The sequence below is a fragment of the Danio rerio genome, chromosome 11 (assembly GCF_049306965.1).
Source record: "Danio rerio strain Tuebingen ecotype United States chromosome 11, GRCz12tu, whole genome shotgun sequence".
NCBI lineage: Eukaryota > Metazoa > Chordata > Actinopteri > Cypriniformes > Danionidae > Danio > Danio rerio.
This window is the reverse complement of record NC_133186.1, coordinates 9595626-9617911: the sequence shown is the minus strand read 5'-3', so window position 1 is coordinate 9617911 and position 22286 is coordinate 9595626. Positions and strand designations below refer to the sequence as shown.

General features: G+C 39.2%; 1 protein-coding gene and 1 long non-coding RNA gene across 7 annotated transcripts in view; both read left to right on the top strand.

Moving 5' to 3' along the window:
- The window catches only part of naaladl2 (N-acetylated alpha-linked acidic dipeptidase like 2), a 635527-nt gene that overhangs the window by 278936 nt on the left and 334305 nt on the right, over positions 1-22286 (top strand). The gene's annotated exons all lie outside the window — the stretch shown is intronic.
- On the top strand, positions 21429-21995 carry LOC101885717 (uncharacterized). Its single transcript, XR_011017177.1, has 2 exons — positions 21429-21511; positions 21905-21995. It is a non-coding gene; the product is annotated as an uncharacterized lncRNA (long non-coding RNA).

Genomic DNA, 22286 nt, shown 5'->3' with positions numbered 1-22286 from the left:
CTGCTGTTCTTATGTCAGCTGCAGATATGAATGAATTGCGGAAGAAAGTAGTTCCTCATACAAAAGAATTTTTAGAATCTCCATGTTTGATTTTCTTCTTTATACACATGATTATGCCGTCAAAGTTTTGTATAAATGCATTATCACGCTCGTAGCAGTGCATTATGGCTGTATATCATCACTGGTGCTTATATATATTTTTTTCATATTGCATATATAATCAGAAAAAAACATGCATGATGCATTTATTATTGCCAATCATGTTTATGACAGATTTATGACAGATCATGTTGTAATGACAAGTTGTCATTACAAATAAGTTGTCATAAGCATGCAGAAAATCTCATTGTAACAGATAGCTTGTGTCAAGTCATGATTTTAAAGATGTCATGACAGTCTTGTGAATACCATCTTCAAGTAAAGTGTTACCATTTTTAAAAAGCAACAAGCATGACTTATTTTTTTTTAATGACTTATTTTTTAGTTGTTGTTGTTCTTTACAAAATTCTCATGGAAAATAATCTTAAATTACTTCAATTCAAGATCTGTGTGTGTGGAAAAAAGTCACAAAAAAATAGAAGAAGATAAAGAAATAAATAAGCAAAAATCGCCCACATCTATGTGTGTGGAAGGTTGGGCTGTCTGGATCCGTAAAAAATGTTGTTAAGGTGCCTGGAGCGAATGAGCATCTTGGTTGTTCTTTTACTTCTAGAGAGGCAACCTTCACCCCAGGGCCTGAATATCCTCTATGCTCCTACAATGACAAACCCCATGTAGCGCTCTCGTTTGAAGTGTGCATGGCTTCAGGGCTGTGGAGATTGATAGCGATTGCCACACACAAAAATATCTATCTAGGCCATCAAGGCAAGAAGAATTCTCTGCCTTATCTTGTCAAATAAAGGGCAGCATTGCTCATTTGAGAAATACGTATATAAGTGTATGCATGTTCGAAAACCTGTTTGTTAGAGATATGGTGTATAATTAAGCTTAAAATAATGGATATAAATGCCTTGTTTGTAGATGTAATGGTGAATTAGAAATGTCCCTTTGATTATTTTAAACTTCGGACAAAGTTTTACTTGTTCACTTAGCTCCACAGTACTTTCTCAAAGTCATACTTTCACACACACACACAGACACACACACACGTATGCGCGTGATTTCCTCAATATGTCATCCCACCTTATCAAGCATTCATTCATTTTGCTTCGGTTTAGTTGAAAAGAACTGCCAAATATTCCGTGGGGGAACGATGTATGGAGAGTTGAAACTTTTCAAGATGATAGACAGGAAGTCGTGTCAATAAGGGTAAACATTATATCAATGTTCTCTGCATGATCCATGGAATCTGACAATAGAAAAAACTTTTGCAAAAGTAATTTGATAAAGTTTGTTTGATTTCTATTGATATAATTACATTTTTTGTCAATTTTACTCAGTAGGTGGCTCAAACTGGCGTAGTTTGGTCAGTGTCAGATCTAGATCACACACATTAAGTTTGGTTTTAATACTTCAAACCATTGCAGTGATTCAGCCTGTAATGTCTTCTGGCATCATTACATCAAGTTTGCGCGTATGCTAAATGACAACAGTTTTGTCTATCAACATAAATGCCACAACTTTTGGTCTACATGGTCTGAAGATGGTCTGGGTTAAATTTGGTAAAGATTGGATCAATGATCTAGGAGGAGTAAAAAAAAAAAAGAACAAAATCAAAATGGCAGACAGGACGTTTGACAGATTATGACATAATTGGTATCGGTGTTGGTATGACCCAAGAAATAATTTAATATGCTAATAATTTGAATATGCAAATTTTTACCAAATTAGCATATGCAATTAAAAGTTATTACCAAATGTTTATGTTTCATTGATAATGTTTAATGAATGTCTTATAAATATTGGCCCATATACTGTCACCAAATATTTATGGTGTGATCGGTGTAAGGGGACAATGACAGACCTAAAATGCGGTGTCATTATCTTTAACCATTGCAGAGATACAACCTCAGATGTAGTTTGGCATCAGTGCCATCACATTTGTTGCTGCAGTAAACAAAAAAAGTTACACCTATCAACACATTCAATTACTTTTTGTCAGCACGGCCTGAAGATGATCCAAGTCAAATTAGTACAAATCAGCCGAACAATGTAGGAGGAGTTCGAAAAAGTATGTTTTTGACTTGAGGCTAGATGGCGGACAGGAAGTTCACTTAAAGTATAACTGGTATCGATATTTTCAGGAAAACCAAGGAATCTATCATAGGGGTTTCAATAGGCAAAATTAGTCTCAAGTTATTAGCATTTTTGAAATATTGTTATGTTTGACCAAAAGGTGGTGCTATGACAATTGTTTGAGCACCTCAGAGCACAGTCCTGTATACCGACTTTCATAACTATTCACTACAAATATGTAGACGTTTTTGACATAATTCAAAATGGCCAACATCCAAAATAGCTGACTTGGGAAAATCAGACATCATTCCGCTCGGCATGCTCCGTCACATGTAAAGAGACACATTTTATGTTATGAGCAAAAAAACAAAAAAAAAAACAGGACCACTTGTGAAGTATGGAGTGAATATGTCAATGCGTTATGGAGATAACGCCTTAAGTGAGTTTTCACAGGCTCTATGTTAATCGAAATGACGTTGTTTGAATCAACTTGAGGTAAGGAATCAGAGGAAAAAAATTATTTGATCGTAGCTCATTTGGTTCAAAAGATATAACAAGGAACTTTGGACAAGTGGTGGCGCAAGAGAGTTTGAGTAAGAGAGTGCAAATTTGTTGTGGTTGAAGATCAGACTGTTTCTATCAGTGTACAAAAATTTGCACAAATGGTTCATAGGGCTTCCATAGACTTCCACAGAAGAAGCGGAATAAGAAGAAGCCGAAATAATAATAATAAGAGCCGTAATGGATACAATAGGTGCCTAAGCAATGTCGGTGCTTGGACCCTAATAATAATAATAAGAAGAAGAAGAAGAAGAAGAAAAAGAATAGTGAAATGACAGTAAATTGTTTTATTTTTGCTTTCATAATTTCAATTATTGAGACATTCTAACTACATTATAATGGACATCCTCATGGCCTGATTAGCAATCTCATTCATTTATTCAATCATTTTCTTTTCAGCTTAGTCCCTTCCATAATCTAGGGTCGCCACAGCGGGATACACCTCCAACTTATCCAGCATATGTTTTGTGCTGTGGACGCCCTTCCAGCCCATCACTGGGAAACATCCATACACTTCCTTTCACACACATACACTGCAAACAATTTATCCTACCCAATTCGCATAAACCACCTGTCTTTGTACTTGAGGGGGAAACCGGGTCACCCGGAGGAAACCCACACGAACATGGGGAGAACATCCAAACTTCACACAGAAATGTCAACTGACCCAGCAGGGGCTCAAATCAGCAATCTTCTTGCTGTGAGATGACCGTGCTATCCAATGTTTCACCGTGACGCCCATTAGCAATCTCAAGACGTTTTATTTTTATTTTTTGTGTTTTTTATTTGTTTGTTTGTTAATACCGTTTGTTAATCATATTCACATCTTGATAAATGCAAACATAAACATAAATGCTGTCAAATAATCCCACTGATTTTTTTTCTTATATTTTTTTTTCCATTTCAGTTGCCTGACATTTTTTTTTAACCTTTTTTTCACGTTTGAAAAAGCACTTCAAATGCTACCTTTAAAATGGGACCTGCTGAATGGCTTTGAAAGTGTCATTTGATTATTCAAACCTGACATGCCAGCACTTGTTCCCTCAGCAGCCCAGATTTACTCAAAGTCCTTTAATCAAAGTCACACTTTTGCTACGCTTCCAGACTAAAGAAGTGTTCTCCTTGTTATAATTAGACCAAAAAGGCATGCTTTCATCCAGCCTTGTACAAATCAGGGCGTGAATGATAACATCCAAAAAACATAATGAGGTCAACACTGTACCTCTCAGTGCCATTTTAATAAGACTTGCGCATCAACAGCTTTTGTTTCATCACCAGCTACACATTTCGCCACCCTTGTTGTGATATTGAACAAAAGCTTCTGTGAGTATTTTGCTTCTAGATCGACATGAAAACACAAAAATGCATGACATTCCCACTTGCGTTCACCAGCTGCTACCCCTGTCCTTGTAAAACATTAGAGATCTTCTTAGAAACCACCTGACCTTTATTTCAATGGGAAAACATATTTATGATGGAGAGGGCATGAGCCGGGCTCGGGCAGAAATGCTTAGGTTCATGAATACGAGAGAGGCTGAAGATGAAAGAGCAGAGGGTGCTGAAGATTGGAGATGGGGTTTAGTGCTTCAGAACTGACCTCATTAGCACACAGGCACTATTTAATTGACAAGATATTGTTTTGGTACTGTAGTAGAAGGTTTATTTAATTATTTTTTTCATTCATTCATTCATTCATTCATTCATTCATTCATTCATTATTTCTTTCTTTCTTTCTTTCTTTCTTTTTTTCTTTCTTTCTTTCTTTCTTATATTCAATCATTCATTCATTCCTTTTAACAATACACATACAAGTAGCATACTGCAGGGAAAACTTAATTCATGAAAGTTGAATGATGATTGGATGGATGAATGAATGGATGGATGGATGGATGGATGGATGGATGGATGGATGGATGGATGGAAGGATTGATGAATGGAAGGATTGATGAATGGATGGATGGAATCACGGGTATATTGTGTTGTATGAATATGTATGAAGTTAATCATGTTTATGCTATCAGAAAGTTTTTGTTAGCATAAATTTGCTAGGCAACAGATGAATGCATATTTAACCCAAAGACTATAGAATACAATACATGTCACGCGTATAGATTTGGATTGGGAAAAGTGCAACAGTCAATATGGCGAATGTAGCCCCGCCTTCTAGTACAGGAGCCAATTAATGATTGCTATAGACTGACAAATCTCGGTGGGAGTGGCTTGACCAAACATGAGTTTCTTTAGATGTTGTTGGATTTAAAAGTTTACAAATTAAACTAAAGAGACAGTTGTTGTTTAATTGTTTTGGTGATTGCTTATATGAAATGTAATCGTAAGCTTGGCAAGCAAATTTTGAGAATTTGATGTTTCAAACAGAATGCAGATGGCTGCCGAGTGAAATTACTTGTTTTAAAAGGACTTTGTTTAAATTCCTAATGAACCATGAACCGGAGGCTGCGATATATATATATATATATATATATATATATATATATATATATATATATATATATATATATATATATATAAATAAGTTCCTAGAGAAACACAATTTTAAATGAGCAAACAGTGGGCGTGTCTTGTTTTTTTGTTTTTTTTTATTACGGTCTGAATGGCAGTAGTAAAGTAGGCATTTCATTGGGAAAGAGGTTTTAGAAGAGTTATTACAACCTAACAGACTCCTCCTGCTCACCATTTCTGTTTGTTGTCAAAACCGACAGCTGAACCAGCTTGGTTAAGGAGCCACGCCCATTACTGGCAATGTGAACTAATAAAATAATATAGTTAGTTTTGATTTCATGGTGGCATATTTGAAAGTAGATACTGAAATGTGTGCAGTCAATTTGACTGTTATGGGCATTCAAGGTAGAAATACTGGCCGTTGAGTGTGTGAATGTGTGTATGGGTGTTTCCCACTGTTGGGATGCAGCTGGAAGGTCATCCACTGTATAAAACCTATGCTAGATATATTGGCGGTTCATTCCGCTGTGGTGATGGCTGATGAATAAAGGAACTGAAAGAAAATAAATAAATGAATGAATAGCATTATGGGACCTTGATCTCTGCTTTGTTGATGTTTGATGTTGAAAATGCAACTCTACAGTTTAACAAAGTGATATTTATTGACATTTTAGTAGTTTGAGACAAAAAAAATGGTTAAAGAAATAATACACAGAGAAAAAAGTTTTTAAAATAACAGAAAATGTATTGGCAGCTTATTACCATGTTTTTGCAGCATAATATATAACACAAACCCAGACAATATATCATTTAAAACTATTAAAAATGTTTATAAAAGTCACTTTTTCATTTTTTTTTTTACGATTTAAAGTTACTGGGAGAAATTTCAAGCTCCAATAATGCAAAAGCAGAGTTTTTTGTTTTTTTTAAATCTCAAAGTACTGAAAACTGTCAATGTACGTATATATATTTACAGTGTATTTGTATAAATTACAGCATTTTAATACTTGACCTTGGTAGTTCCACTGTTAAAGCTCTTCCTTTTGTAAAGCAGCTAACTAGATTTTATAACAGACTCCATAAAGTAACCATAGTGAACTCTCTCACCCATTGCCTATATCTCTACATCTGGACTCCGCAGTTACCTTTCCTAGCCCTGGGTTTTAATTGCTTCCCCCTGATGATGACATTGATTAATCTTCTGCGATGCTGGAACAGGTTCCCAGAGGGTTCAGAGCTGCAAACCCAGCCAAATGAGTTCCCTTAAAATGATGAAGAGATTAGCACACAATATCTGGAACTAATAGAGCTGTTCGAGCACAAGAAAACAAATAAGAAACAAATTCTATAGCAAATGCACATTAATCAAGAACGAACACTTCTTTTAATAAAGTGCATTACCCATTGTTATGAAGTAGTTATACATATTAATAAACATAATAGAAAGGCATTACAAAAGTTGCATTTATGCCAGAGCCATGGTGCTATATGTGGATTTACTTCTACCAAGGTTAAATGGATAGTTCAACCAAAAATAAAAATGTACTTAACTTTTTTTACTCACACTCAAGTGGTAACACATAGTGGAATTTGCTGATGCATGTTTGCATATTGCATTTACACTCCAAAATAATAGTGCGAAGTCTGGTGAGAGCCATCATACACTGTAAAAAATATATTAATTAACAGTTTTTGTATTTTGTGATTCACAGTATTTTCTGTTTATTTACGACTGTGATGTGCATTATGCAATGTTATGAAAATTCAACAGAAATATTTTGAAGATCAGATGCAGGGAATACCAAACTAAAGCATCATCCTTTTTGTTTTAGAACATTTTATTAATTTTAGTCAGTAGCTCATATTATATATTTCTGATTATTTATTCCTTTGATTATTTGAATATAATTAAGTTTAATGACAAAATCTCAAAATGAAATATTCATAATAGGATTTTAGTTTTATTTAAGTTGACTGAATAAGTTTTAATTTCTGCCATTTATAAAATTTCAACTGTAATTTGAATGTCAGAGCACACTGCATAAAAGGGTTACGTTTTTAATTCATTTCAGAATGTCTAATAATCAAAAGCACAGCCAGTCTTTATAAAGTATGAATCAAGTTAGAACCAACTAAAAATGAAAATTCAATTAAAAAAAAAACAGATTCTAATACAGTGTATTCATCGTACAGTTTTGAGTTGTATCTCTTTTTAATTCTTATCGCACATTTGGCTAGTTTGTCTTGGTTCAGTTCTTACTTTTATCAAGCTTTTCCCACATAGACCGAATGACCACACGTTCACACTGTAAAGTTCAGATGGACTGTCACTTCCACACATAAAGCCTATTGGGAAAACCATCTAAGAGCACATGGAGAAAACTGAAGACCTTTACATCCTCCAGATGCCCTCAGAGTTTTAAGTGCTCAAGTCCCTTCCCTCTTAATCTGTTTCAGTTCTTTCTCTGATCACAGAGACTGCCGCTAAGTGGTGCAGTGGAATGTACATGCATGGTGTACTCTATATACACATATACAACGGTTGCTATCACATACACACTGATAAATAATAAAAGTGTGTGTGTGTGTGTGTGTGTGTGTGTGTGTATATATATATATATATATATATATATATATATATATATATATATATATATATATATATATATATATATATATATATATATATATATATGGGGGGGGGGGTTGACTCATGCTAAAATAATCTGTGACAGAAGTTCATTCAAAATTTAAAGTTCTTTCTGTCTTTAATTACTAACTTTAATTTCTACAACATTCAGAGCACAAATTTAGATATTTTACAATGTGAAATTAAAGCAATAGTGCAGAAATCTGGTCCCCGCGACAGGGTAGGGTGCGCCTGTAGCCTTTAAAACATGCACACGCCATGCGGTGGGCGGCGGAGTCGCATTAAACTTACAAGGGAAAGGACTGGACATTCATTTCATGTTTTGGTCAACTAATTCTTTAAATACAACTCTCTTGATCTCTAAAGGGGAAAAAAAGCAGAAGAAATTTATCGTTAAATTAATTTTAGCGGAGACGCAACTGCCTGTCATTTTCACATTCGTTTTTCAGTTATTGATTAGGTCTATTAGAGTAACTTAATAAAAATGTTTTGTTGGACACTGCGCAGTACCACAGTAGTCTACACTGTACTTAATATTATATTTTATTATATCAATTATTATTAATATTATTAAAACTAAGCTATACAATTGATAAACTGCATAAGCTGAATGATCTTTAAAAAATATGCAATACAAAACATTTATGTTTTTTTAAATAAAACAGAATTAAATAAGGAGAGTAAAATATAATTTAAACCACTGGTCTGGCGCTGAAGCCATGATCCGTCTGCGTTAATAAACTGTATTGTTGCATAACCTTCATTGATAAAATAAGTTCCTAATAGTGAAACTGCATACTTTTGTTACTATAAAAAATATATTTCTGCCTTAAGTCAGTAACTTAGGTTGTTACTGATCACACAGGGCCTCCCTGCGGTACGCTACGCCAATGCCTCTGCGATACCTGGCTGACTAACTGGGCGTTTGCGTTTAGAAGATAGGAGTTGATTATATGTGGCTTTTTTCCCTTGCCGCCATCGATCGCCACTGGCTTGCGTGGTTCGGCTTCGGGACGCATGGAGCTGCGCATCGATGGATTAGCTTTTCAGTTTATGGACTCGCAGCAGTGAATATTAAACCACACTTTAACACTTTTTAACACTTTTTTTTAACAAATCCTTCAAAAAGATTAATCCAAATTACTTGGTTCACCTTTCTCGGTCGGCACGAATTCAAAATGTTCCCAGATGGAAGATTTGGTTTTCCAACAAGGTTCATAGTTGAACTTGAACTTGCTGAATCGCGCCTAATGTTATATTCTAAAAGAAATGTAATACTTGGCAACATAACAGTAATTTGTGTGTTAAAGTGCGTGACGTCACGTACTACCAATTGTCACGGTGGCCGTCACAGCCTAAGGGCTCTATTTTGACGGTCCAAGCGCAGAGCGCAAAACGCAGGGCACAAACGCTTTCAGGGCGTGTCAGAACGCATTTTTGCTAATTTAAGGATGGAAAGATCCGCTTTGCGTCATGGCGCATGGTCTAAAAGGGTTGAGTTTATTTTCTTAATGAGTTATAGGTGTGTTTTGAGAAGAAACCAATTAGAGTCTCATCTCCCCTTACCTTTAAGAGCCAGCTGCGTCGCGCCATAAGCGCATTCGTTATTTACAGGACGTAAAGTAAGTCTAAGTGGGAAAACTGAGCATTTAACTAGCAAACAGTTAACAGTTTTTTTTTTAACAGAAAACTGTTAAACAGAGCATCCACTGCATGAGAATGAGAGGTAAATGATCACTTTCACTTTCTCTCTTGGATAGGGAAACCTTTACGCACAGCATCATTTAGTCTATAAATAATTAATTGCGTTTGTTAAGCGCAAATATTCATTTCAAAACTATTTCTAAATTTAGTTCTAATTTCCAGCAAACGAATAATGAACAATAATAATGAAGTGTGCTCAAAAACCTGAGTTATGTCCTAAAACACATGCTGTGCCCCATATGATCTAAAACCTGACAGGTGGGCAAATCTAAGCTTGTTTTTAATAAAACAAATATAAATATGGATATAATAAATAATACTGCTAATAATAATAACATTATACAAAAGCAATTTGTTATGAATGAACTGAAAAAGCCTCCCGAGATGAAGAAGGCATAAAAGCAGTGATTTTTCATATTTATGTAGGCTAGAAAATATGTTTTGTAAAATGTAATCCTTTATATTTATATCCTATATCTATTCTTATTATATCCTACATATATTCTTAATATTTAAATGTTTTCATATGTAAAAATGTTTGCCTATTGCTCTCTTGTGCGTATTAAGCAGTGCGTAAGCAAGGCGCAACTCTGCGCCGGAGTTTAGACCGGGTTTGTTTTGGTCTAATGAAAAATCTATTTTAGTTTCTCAAAATAGCAACGCGCCAGCATTGCACCTCAGAACGCCTCCCTTTTTAGACCAGAACGCCTATGGGCGCACATATGAGCGCTAATGCATTTGCTATTTAAACAGCTTAGCGCAACGCCTCAAAACGACTCTTGCGCCAAGCTGAAACTACCAAAAGACTATTGCGTCGCGCCTTGCGCCACATTGCGCCGGGTGTATGATAGGGCCCTTAGTGTCATTAAATATACTTGGGTAGCCTGCTTAAGTAAAGTCTATATTTGGGAAGCACTGGTAAAAAAGCATCATGTTGAACTGCAGACTATGTTTATACTTCACTAAGTCAAGCAGCAGAGTTTTAATGACAATGTGCATTCTGAGTTGAAACAACATGCAAGACTAGTCTTACATGTCATGTTATAATGCATGGCATTCATCCCTTGCTTCAAGTTCCTCACCTGGCCCTCTAATCTCCTCCACCATTTTGTGTTTACCCTGTGGCGTGTCGCAGCTCATCTGTTTGCCCCTTTGAAGTGGTAATAGTCTACCCAAATCCCTTTTTGCATCCATTGATCCGTAATGCATGCTCTGTTACACAAACCAGGTTTTAATGTGGCCCTCGGTGCTAATGTGGCAGAATGGAGGAAAGTGAAGACAATTACTACATATTTGCAGTGGAGACCTGTGCTTTAGCCTGGGAAAGTGAAGGAGGAGAGGATGCTGAAGGAGTTCTGGGAAGCAGGGTTGTCAGAGGCTCAGATACATTGCTGAGCTGAGGCTGTGTGTTTATGGTTGGGTCCCTAGGGCATCACACACCGGGCTATGGTTTCGAGACTATCAATCACACACACATGCACACACTCACAAACACACATCCCTTCCTCTACCACATTAACATGCAGTGGGAGCCTATAGAGGCATCAACATGCAGGAGTCGTGACTCCTCTTACCACAGTCAATTTTCAGTGTTTCCTTCCATTATGTTTGCACAATTAAGGCATAATCATAACATTAATGCAAACTTTGTTTCTCATTAACTGTACAATGGATCACAGCACTTATTCCCAAGGAAATATGAGTGATTGGGAATGTGCAAAATGATTTATAATGTTGTTTGTGAGCCTTTGCATTGGATTCTCATCAGCACTTCAGCTCTCTGAGGGTCTGATGTTGTAACACGTTCGGTGCATGTGGTGCCTTCATGGATTTCATAACGATGACGTTTGTTACAGTTCTCAAAGGCACATTTGTGATAACCTTTTTTATAATTTATGAGTGTTATTAAAAGGAATTATTTTGTGTAGTGATGTATAGAGGCACAGAAACATTAGCCGGCTGCTTTAGATGTACTGACGCCTATGTTCTCTGTGGAGATTTTTGAGGACTGAAATGTACATAGGATGCTTTACAATATTATATTTGTACATAAACAGTTGAAGTTAGAATTATTAGCCCCCCTGAATTATTAGCCCTCGTTTATTTTTTTTTCTCGATTTGTGTTTAACGGAGAGAAGATTTTTTCAACACATTTCTAAACATAATAGTTTTAATAACTCATTTCTAATAACTGTGCCATAATGTCAGAACAGAATATTTGACTAGATATTTTTCAAGACATTTCTATACAGCTTAAAGTGACATTTAAAGGCTTAATTAGGTTAATTAGGCGGGTTATTGTATAACAATGGTTTGTTCTGTAGACCATCGAAAAAATACACTATAAAAAATATTGTTTAGACAAAACAAAACAAAAAAAAAATGAATGCAACAGTCTGTATTAATATATTCAAGTTGCCACAACATCTAACAAAATGAGGTTCAGACAACAAGTGAAGTTTCACAAACTAATTTCGAGAGGAGCATGTGATATGATTGCACTGCTGGCCACTCATCCGTAATCAGTAATAATCCAATCAGAATGATCCTAGCTTAATATAAACGGATCACTTTCTCCCTATACTGCTCTATCTTCTTTTTGAAAAAATCCCCCCTTCCACCCCATCTCCACCTTTTTCTCCCCTTCTAAAGGGGGAGCGATCGAGAACTACCTGATCTCGCATCCCCTGATATGCTTTGAGACTGGGCGGGAGCCCTGGGCTCAAATATCTCTGAGCTCAGGGTTCTCTCCCGGGACAGCATGCCAAACCTGCCATATATACCAAGCATATCTAAGTGGGAACTCTTGAAACTTTATTATGTTAGCCAAATCTTTTCCTCTTCAATCAGAGGCATTTTTCCTTTTTAATCAGAGGCAAAGACATTTTTATATAGCAAAAAAACTTAATTTTTTTTAAGACGAGTACTCAAAAAAAAAAAGAAGTTGTTTTAATTAGCTTTTTAAATTGAAATTTGAAAACAAATCCAGTGTTATGTACTTAATTGCATGCATGCTATCAAGTTTAGAACCTCAAATAAATTAAGTAGCTGAAATTGTTTAATTTTTGTTTGTTTTTACATTTACTGTTCATGCTTATAAGAAATACATTTAACAGCAACATTTTTGTTTTGTGAGTAATTTTTTTTTTATTTGTATTAAACAACAGGTTTACAATATTTTACAAAACAATGTATGTACTCATGTACTGTCCCATATTATCAGTATAAAAATAACCAAAAACATTAGTATGTGGACAATTTCTTTGGGTTGCTACAAGTTAAATGTTATTTTTAAGTAACCGACAGATATATTTACCTTTAAATTAGCCGCATTTTTAAATTGATGTAATTATCAATATTTTCCTGTTTTGAAAACTTAACAAAATTAATCTGGCAACTTAAAAGTTTAATCTAATCAGCATTTTAGATTTTTTAGGGTACAACAATGTATTAAACTAAGTAGTGATAACAGACCTCTTGAGTTATTTTTTAGAGTGTTTAAAGGGGCTAATAATTTTGACCTTTTTTTTTTTTATTAAAAACTGAAATTAAAGGCTTCCTCCAAGGAAAAAAAAATATTATAAGACATACTGTGACATTTTCCATGCTCTGTTAAATATAATTTGGGGAACACTTAAAAAAGAAAAAAAAATATTAAAAGGGGGGTGAATAATTCTGACTTAAACGCTGCATTAAATTAGTCAGCACCATTGCCAAATCTGGCATTAATCTACACTGTAAAACATAATAAGTTAACTCAAACCGTTTAAGGAAACTTATTGCAACTTTGTATATATTTGTTCCTGTATACCCACATGGGGAGTGCACTGGAGGCAAACTAGTAAGAGCTGTGCAGATAAGCCTCACTACCTTGACCTCAAAAACGCATTGGAGTATGATGCTAGAGGCTGTGAACTTTAGCAGTTTTGTTGGTATGCCTACCAATGCCAGAAATGCCCATTTTAGTCCTGCTTGCTGGTCTGAATAGGGCCAGAGAGCTTTTATTGGTGCCATGACCTAGATTGGAGAGAGGTTTAGGAAGGTGAGAAGTACAGTAGACCTGCAAAATCACTATCCTGGGTTTAAAAGCCACACTAGCATACCTAGCTTTCTCTGATGCTAGGAACACCCAATTGAATCCTGCTGAAATGACTTTTAAACGAAAGAGGTTTAGGGCCCGATTATACTTCAAACAATTAAACTAAATAATTGTAATAATGTCATTTCGATGTAAATCTGGCCAAAACAAACTTATTTTTGAGTTTGTTTTGGCAGTTTGAAACAGCTCAACAAAGCAAACTTTTTGGGGAGTTATTCTGGCTCCTAAACACTTTTGAGCTACCATTGGTCCGTGGGAATTATGCAATCAGTGAGTGTGTCTTGTAACCCCCTGATAAGTATTTATTCTAAGAACAACATTTAAAACGACAACTCTAGCCATATGAATACACTGGAGAGTGAAGTAGCAGAATATCACGATTCCCAAAATAATAAATAACAACAAGGAAGGATCCAAGATGCAAGGTCTTTACTGACCGGTGGTAAATGGTAAACAAAAGCAGATCAAAACTGGAAAATAATAATATTAATAATAATAAACGTGGTGCTGTATAGAAGAGCCAGTGAAGTCCAGGGCCTCGTTTCAGAAAGGAGGTTAAGTGAAAACTCAGAGTATGTTAACCCCAAAATGAGAGAAACTCTGGGTTTCCATTTCAAATGGCAGGTTTGTCAAACTTGAGAAAGCAGGGTATATCAAGCCTGATTCTGCAAGAGAGGTAACTTTTACCACGGTGACTTACTCTGTTAACCCAACCTGGTCAGGAGCAAATTTTATTCTCCAAACTTTGAGTTTCTGTTGGTCTCCTCTTCTTTTTTTAAACACGAAGCGGTATTTCTCGTCTTAGCCTTACGTTTCCACCAACCTATTTTAATGCGCATTGTCAGAAAGCCTGCTTGATGGACTAGGAACTAAAGTTCGTTGCATGTTTCTAGGGGGGACGTTTAGTTTATGGGACCTGCTGTTATGTTCTCCATCATTGCTAGCTCCTGCTGATGTTGTTTTCTGTAATGCGTTCATCTTATACAAGTAAGTTTTAATCTGAAACATCTAATACTTATGTAACATGCATGCTGATACTATTTTGAGGTCTATATCGCCTATAATGTTCCGCTATAGCGGTTATTTGCGGCCGCGATTGCCGCGATAATTCTGCTGAGTCATCGCCATTAAGCCAGAGCTATAAATAGCCTTTATGGACGGCCGATCAGCGTGTTTGCTCATATGAACAGACATTTTTTAGACTGTTGTTGCTAATTAGACTGTCACATTCCTAACAGACATTACTGTTATTATGTTTGAGTTTAATATGCACATTTATGATGAATGTTATTGTTGCAGTGTATTGTTTCAGTCAATGTTAATGACAATTCATAGTCAATACTATTTTGTAATTACTTCTTTATTTGTTTTCCTTTGTAGACCATTACATCTTATTCATTTCTCACTACCATTACCCATAATTGAGCAATCTGATGATTATGTTGAAGAAAATAAATATTTCAAACGTCAACACTTCTCCTGCCCTCCTGATTCTCTGACCGGAATCTGGTCCATATTTGGCCGCCTCAACCAGTGGAAAATTTACATGTAGTAAGGTTTACTACATTATTATGGTCCTTCGAGCCGGAGTGAGAGCAATATAAAACCAGTATGGACCGAACAGGAAGTGACACTGAGAAAATGGATAGAACCCACCGCAGGACACATCTGCCACCTCACCTGGATGATTATGAAGTTGATTACCAACCTTTACAGGACCCTCCCCCAAAAGCTTCTACAACCTGTCCCAGTCATTCTAGAAGCAGCTCGAGGAAAACGTCCCGCAGTGGTATCAGCTCTCATTCTAGGACGAGTAGACGTTCTGTTACCTCCACTGGTGTTTATCTCCCACCAGAACTCTCTAGTGTCCAGACAGCTGTTTTGGAGGAGAAGATTAAGCAGAGACAGTTTGATAGTCTACAGCAGCAGGTACAGGAGGACTCACTAGCTGACGTGGAATATCAGCGCCTGCAGACACAAGCAAAGGAAGCTCAGCGTATTCAGGAGGAGGCTCTTGCAGCTAAGGAAGCTTTGTCCAAGCATCTAGAGAGACAGCGGAAACTACAACAGGCAGAGACTGAGCTTGAGGTAGCCAAACTTGTATCTTCAATGCTTATTACAAACTCTGGTTCAAACACTCCCAGGCCTTCAGGCTCACCAGACAGCCCATCGCCGCCACCTCAACCTGATCAGACTAATGCATCCAGGAGTCCACAGTCTACCTCCTCTTCTCAGCTTCCACCTCCGCTACCAACAGTCACATCATGTGATGACATTTCACAGCTGTCACTTAGACCACTGGCGCTAACATTACCTACCACCACAGTGAGTGTTTCCTCTCCTTCAACATTCCCGTTATTACAAGCAGTCTCATCATCAGTCGTTACAGTATCTGAGACTGCCCCTAAAACTATGCCATTAAGCACAGTGACATCAGTTCCACATGTGACACATCAGCCTTTCTCTGTAGCGACAGTTATGTCCACTATTGGCCAGTCTACGATTAGAAGAGGGCCATCTGTACCAAAGCAGTCTAACACTGCCCCACTGACAATGAATACGAATCCATATGTGATGCAGCAGTCATTCATCCCTCCAGTGAGCACACACGCATATCAGCAGCAACCTCCAATCACCAGCCAGCAGGCCTCAGCTCCGCCACCTAATGTCAGATCTGCTCAGCCACATTCATTCATGCCTCTTCCCCACACATACCCTGGTACAGAGCTACTGTTTGCCTCAGCTTATGGCATACCACAACCCAAGCTACCAGTATTTGAGAGTGGTAATGAAAGTGACTTTGCCTTGTTAAAACTGGCCCTAGATAATTTGCTAAGTAATCACAGCTATCTTAGTGAGCAGTATAAATATCATGTACTGTTAAGTCATTTGAAGCTACCCAGCGCACAGCAGCTAGCGAAAGCTTATATGTATCATTCACATCCATACTCAGCTGCACTACAAGCACTTCAGGACAAGTACGGGCAGCCAAGACAACTCGTACAGTCAGAGCTGGGTGCCATCATGAATAGCCCACCACTTAGACTGGGTGATGCTAATGCCTTTGACAGCTTCGCATTATCAGTACAGTCATTAGTAGGCATGCTGAGGACCCTTGAAGGTCAAAATGGGTACGAGTTAATGTGTGGCTCTCATGTGGATCGACTACTCAGCAAGTTACCACCTGCCTATCGTGACAGCTTCGTTGAGTACTGTCTAAGCCGGGGTATCCTCCAGACAGGCACAGACAGAACCTATACACTCCCCGATCTGGCCACCTGGTTAGAGATTAAGTCCCAGGCGAAGCGAATTTCCAACCGAGCTGCAGCTTTGTTCCCGAGTGACCTAGCCAAGCCTCAAGGTAAACCCACAACATATTCCCGACCAAAGGAGCGATTCACACCTGTCTTGTTGACCAGTGAGAGGAGCATAAACCGTCCTGATACTGCAGCACAGAGATCTAGCACAAAGGTAAAGCCCAGGCCATATTGTCCCCATTGTGATAGCCGAGACCATTACCTGAATGCATGTGAACAGTTTAAGAAACTAACTACAGCTCAAGTTACCACCTGGATAAGAGAAGGAAAGCGCTGCTGGAGGTGTGGTCGAACTCATGACGTGGGGGTCTGCAACCTTAAGCGCCTATGCAGTGTCTGCAAAGAGTTACATCTTACAGTTCTACATGATTCAGTTCAAGACACTTCTAGAGCTGTTCTCATGGTCAGTTTGCCACCTACAAGAATTTATCTGGATCGACCCAACCGTTCCCCTAAGGTCATGCTGAAAGTTGTTAAAGTCCTGCTACACAGTGGTCGAAAAACTATGGAAACCCATGCCGTTCTCGATGATGGATCAGAGAGAACTCTAGTGCTCCAGCCAGTTGTGCAACAGCTTCAATTATCTGGTACCCCTGAACTGCTCTCGCTGCAGACCATTCACCAGTGTCACACTGAACTTACAGGATCATCTGTGTCTTTTGAGGTGTCATCTGTATCCAATCCCTCAAAGAAGTTTGCGATACACAACGCATTCACTGCCCCAGGTCTGTGTCTAGCGGAACACCATTACCCAGTGGCTGCTCTGCAAAGGGCTTATAGACACCTAAAAGATTTGCCACTGCCTCCCATGGATAAAGTGAGACCACTCCTCCTCATTGGGTCCGACATGCCGCATCTCCTGACACCAGTTCAGCCTGTATGCAAGGGCCCACCAGGGGGACCCATTGCTGTTCGTACACAACTTGGATGGTCTCTCCAAGGCCCCATGAGCCCGATGCAGCCCTCAAGAGGAAGTCAGCAGTGTCTTCATATTATGTCAGTTCCCACCTGTGATAACCTGTTTCAACATGTGGAGAGACTCTGGCAGGTGGACACACTCCCATACAACACCAAGATGGTTACCAGGTCCAAACAGGACAAGGAGGCTTACACTTTGCTGCAGAATGCAACCGTCAGAGTGACTGTGGACTGTGTACGACGATATGCTACACCATTACTGAGACGGACCCCTCGAACCTTACTCCAAGCAGATAAAACAGCTGTTCTCCCAAGTTTACGTCGTACTGAGCGCACCCTTGAAAGGGATCCTGATAGGGCCAAAATCTACTGCAGTGAGATTTCTAAATTGGAATCAGCTGGATATGTGGCAAAAATAACGGCAGAGGAAGCAAACCAAAGTGAAGAGTCCTGGTTCATTCCGCACCACATGGTGCACCATAATGGTAAAGACAGGATTGTCTTCAACTGCTCTTTCCAACACCATGGACAGTCTTTGAATGATCAGCTGCTGCCGGGGCCCACGTTGGGACCATCCTTATTAGGTGTCCTCCTGAGATTCCGCCAGCACACAGTTGCTATCAGTGGGGACATCAAAGGTATGTTCCACCAGGTCCGTTTGTTGCCAGGAGACAAATCTGTACTACGTTTCCTCTGGAGAGGAATGTGCAGAGAAGTAGAACCTGAAATATATGAATGGCAGGTGCTTCCATTTGGCACAACGTGCAGTCCCTGTTGTGCCATTCATGCCCTCCAACACCACGTCCAAGAGCACAAAGAAGGTAAAACTGAATTGGTGGATATTGTGGAACATTCCTTTTATGTTGACAACTGCCTTCATAGTGTACCAACGGCGAGTGAGGCTAAAGTGATAGTAGATGGATTACGCCAGCTCCTTTCTGAAGGTGGCTTTGAAATTAGACAGTGGGCATGCAATGTACCATCCGTAACCGAACACCTACCTTCAGATGCCAGGTCCGCAAGTAGCGAGCGCTGGTTAGCACAAAGCAGCACTGATCTTCAGGAGCCAACTCTTGGGTTGCGGTGGGATTGCATTAATGACACCTTGGGGTACAACTTGCGTTCTGTGGAGAATGTTGAACCTACCCTGAGGAACATGTATAAAACTTTGGCGAGTCAGTACGACCCGTTAGGGTTCATTACACCATTCACTACTAGAGCCAAGGTTATCATCCAGGACCTCTGGAAGCACAACCTTGGTTGGGATGACCCCCTAGAGCCATCACATTTGAGAGATACTTGGCTTTCCTGGGTAGAGGAACTCCCTACACTTACCAAGATACATTTCCCTCGGGCATATACCCCAGTCGCTGCTGACAACCCATCGGCTATACGAGAGCTTCATGTCTTCAGTGATGCATCGGAAAGAGCCTATGGTTCAGTGGCCTATCTACGCACCACCGATGAGCAAGGACAAATCCATATTACCTTTGTGTCGGCCAGCTCTAGAGTCGCGCCTCGCAAATGCCTATCTGTACCACGTTTGGAGTTATGTGCTGCCCTTACTGGGGCCCAATTGGGGAAAGTAATCCAAACTGAGTTGACGCTACCAATCCACAAGGTCACTTTCTGGTCTGATTCTACAACAGTGTTGTATTGGTTAACATCCGAATCCTGCCACTACAAAGTGTTTGTAGGGACACGGGTGGCAGAAATACAGACTTTAACAGAGATGGCTGAGTGGAAGTATGTTGAGTCAAATCACAACCCTGCTGACCACATCACACGAGGCCTTACCCTGACAGAGATAGCAGGCCCCCATCAATGGAGCTCAGGTCCAGCCTTCCTGATCCAGTCACCTGATCAATGGCCATCAATGCCCCAAACTAAAGCTGAACCTGATTGCAATGAGCTGAAGAAATCAGCCTTTATCGGAACTGCTTCAGTACCCAGTGTTTCTCTACCAGTTCCAGGCAACTTTCACACATGGCAAGAGCTCGTTAAAGCCACTAGTAAATCCCTACATGGGGCGGCTGCCAACACAGACTCCCCTATAAAGGCTTCCGAGTATATTGAAGCAGAAAAGTTACTTCTGGCACAGGCTCAGATGGACTCTTTCCCGATGGAAGTTCAACATCTAAAGGCTGGACATGCTGTCTTACCAAACAGTCGCTTAGGCTCACTTGCTCCAGAATATGATGATGCTACTGGTCTCATTAGAGTGGGAGGGCGACTACGACGTGCCACTGATCTCGACTTGGAGGTCATACACCCAATCATATTAGACCCTAGCCATCATATTACAAAATTGTTGATTAAAGAAACGGACCAACAACTCCTTCACCCTGGCTCAGAGAGGGTTCTGGCAGAATTGCGGCGCCAGTATTGGATCCTTCGAGGTCGACAAGCAGTTCGTAAGCATCAGCATACCTGTCAAGATTGTCAGATATGGCGAGCCAAACCTCAAACTCCACGAATGGCAGATCTCCCCCCCTGCAGATTAAATCTGTATAAGCCACCTTTTTATTCTACGGGTGTGGACTGCTTTGGACCATATGCAGTCAAGATTGGACGCCGACAGGAGAAAAGATGGGGGATCATTTACAAATGTCTAACAACACGTTGTGTACATCTGGATCTGTTGGAGCATATGGACAGCGATGCTTTCCTTCTTTCCCTGCGCCGTTTTATAGCCCGACGAGGCAAACCTATGGAGCTATTGTGCGATAATGGCACCAACTATCGGAGGTGATCGTGAGTTACGTGAATCCTTTGAGGCCATGTCACCAAAGCTACAGGAACAGTTGGCAGAGCAGAAAATCAGTTTTCGCCATAACCCCCCAAACGCTCCTCACTTCGGAGGGACTTGGGAGCGTGAGATAAAATCAGTTAAGACAGCACTCCAAGTAATCCTCAGAGAGCAGTCAGTGGCAGAACCAGTTCTGCAAACCCTTCTGGTGGAGGTGGAAAACATTCTAAACTCCAAACCACTCGGATACGTATCTTCAGATATCGCGGATGTAGACCCTGTGACTCCTAACCTACTGCTCATGGGTCGCCGAGATGCCTCGTTACCCCAGGTCTTGTATGATTCTAGTAACCTGCTTGGAAGACGAAGGTGGAGGCATAGTCAGGTGCTAGCAGATTGTTTCTGGACTACCTTTATCCGTCAATACCTACCAAGCATGCAAGGCCGTCAAAAGTGGACAACTGATGGGAAGGAACTGGCAGTAGGACAAGTTGTACTTGTGGGAGATCCACAGCTTCCACGTTCCCATTGGCCTGTTGGAACTGTAACAGAGGCTTTACCTGGAGCTGATGGCCGCATTCGAGTGGTCAGAATCAAGGTTAAGGACAAAACATACACTCGTCCAGTCGTGCGACTGATCCCACTTCCTCCTCTTGAGGACAATGACACGAGCACCCCTGACAGACTTTCTTAATGTTCAATTATCTCGTCAGATAATTGGGGGCGGCTGTGTCAGAAAGCCTGCTTGATGGACTAGGAACTAAAGTTCGTTGCATGTTTCTAGGGGGGACGTTTAGTTTATGGGACCTGCTGTTATGTTCTCCATCATTGCTAGCTCCTGCTGATGTTGTTTTCTGTAATGCGTTCATCTTATACAAGTAAGTTTTAATCTGAAACATCTAATACTTATGTAACATGCATGCTGATACTATTTTGAGGTCTATATCGCCTATAATGTTCCGCTATAGCGGTTATTTGCGGCCGCGATTGCCGCGATAATTCTGCTGAGTCATCGCCATTAAGCCAGAGCTATAAATAGCCTTTATGGACGGCCGATCAGCGTGTTTGCTCATATGAACAGACATTTTTTAGACTGTTGTTGCTAATTAGACTGTCACATTCCTAACAGACATTACTGTTATTATGTTTGAGTTTAATATGCACATTTATGATGAATGTTATTGTTGCAGTGTATTGTTTCAGTCAATGTTAATGACAATTCATAGTCAATACTATTTTGTAATTACTTCTTTATTTGTTTTCCTTTGTAGACCATTACATCTTATTCATTTCTCACTACCATTACCCATAATTGAGCAATCTGATGATTATGTTGAAGAAAATAAATATTTCAAACGTCAACACTTCTCCTGCCCTCCTGATTCTCTGACCGGAATCTGGTCCATATTTGGCCGCCTCAACCAGTGGAAAATTTACATGTAGTAAGGTTTACTACACGCATTTTGGGTATGCAGGTAAAAAAATTGGTTGATGGAAATGCCAAGATTCACATAACTTTTGAAAATACGCTTAAAAAAACATGATTAACTTTTTATTCCATAAGAAAACCTGTTTTAAGCAGCGGTTGACATTCTAGCCGCAACCCAGCACTAAGAAACACCCATACACGCCCAGATTCACACACATACACCA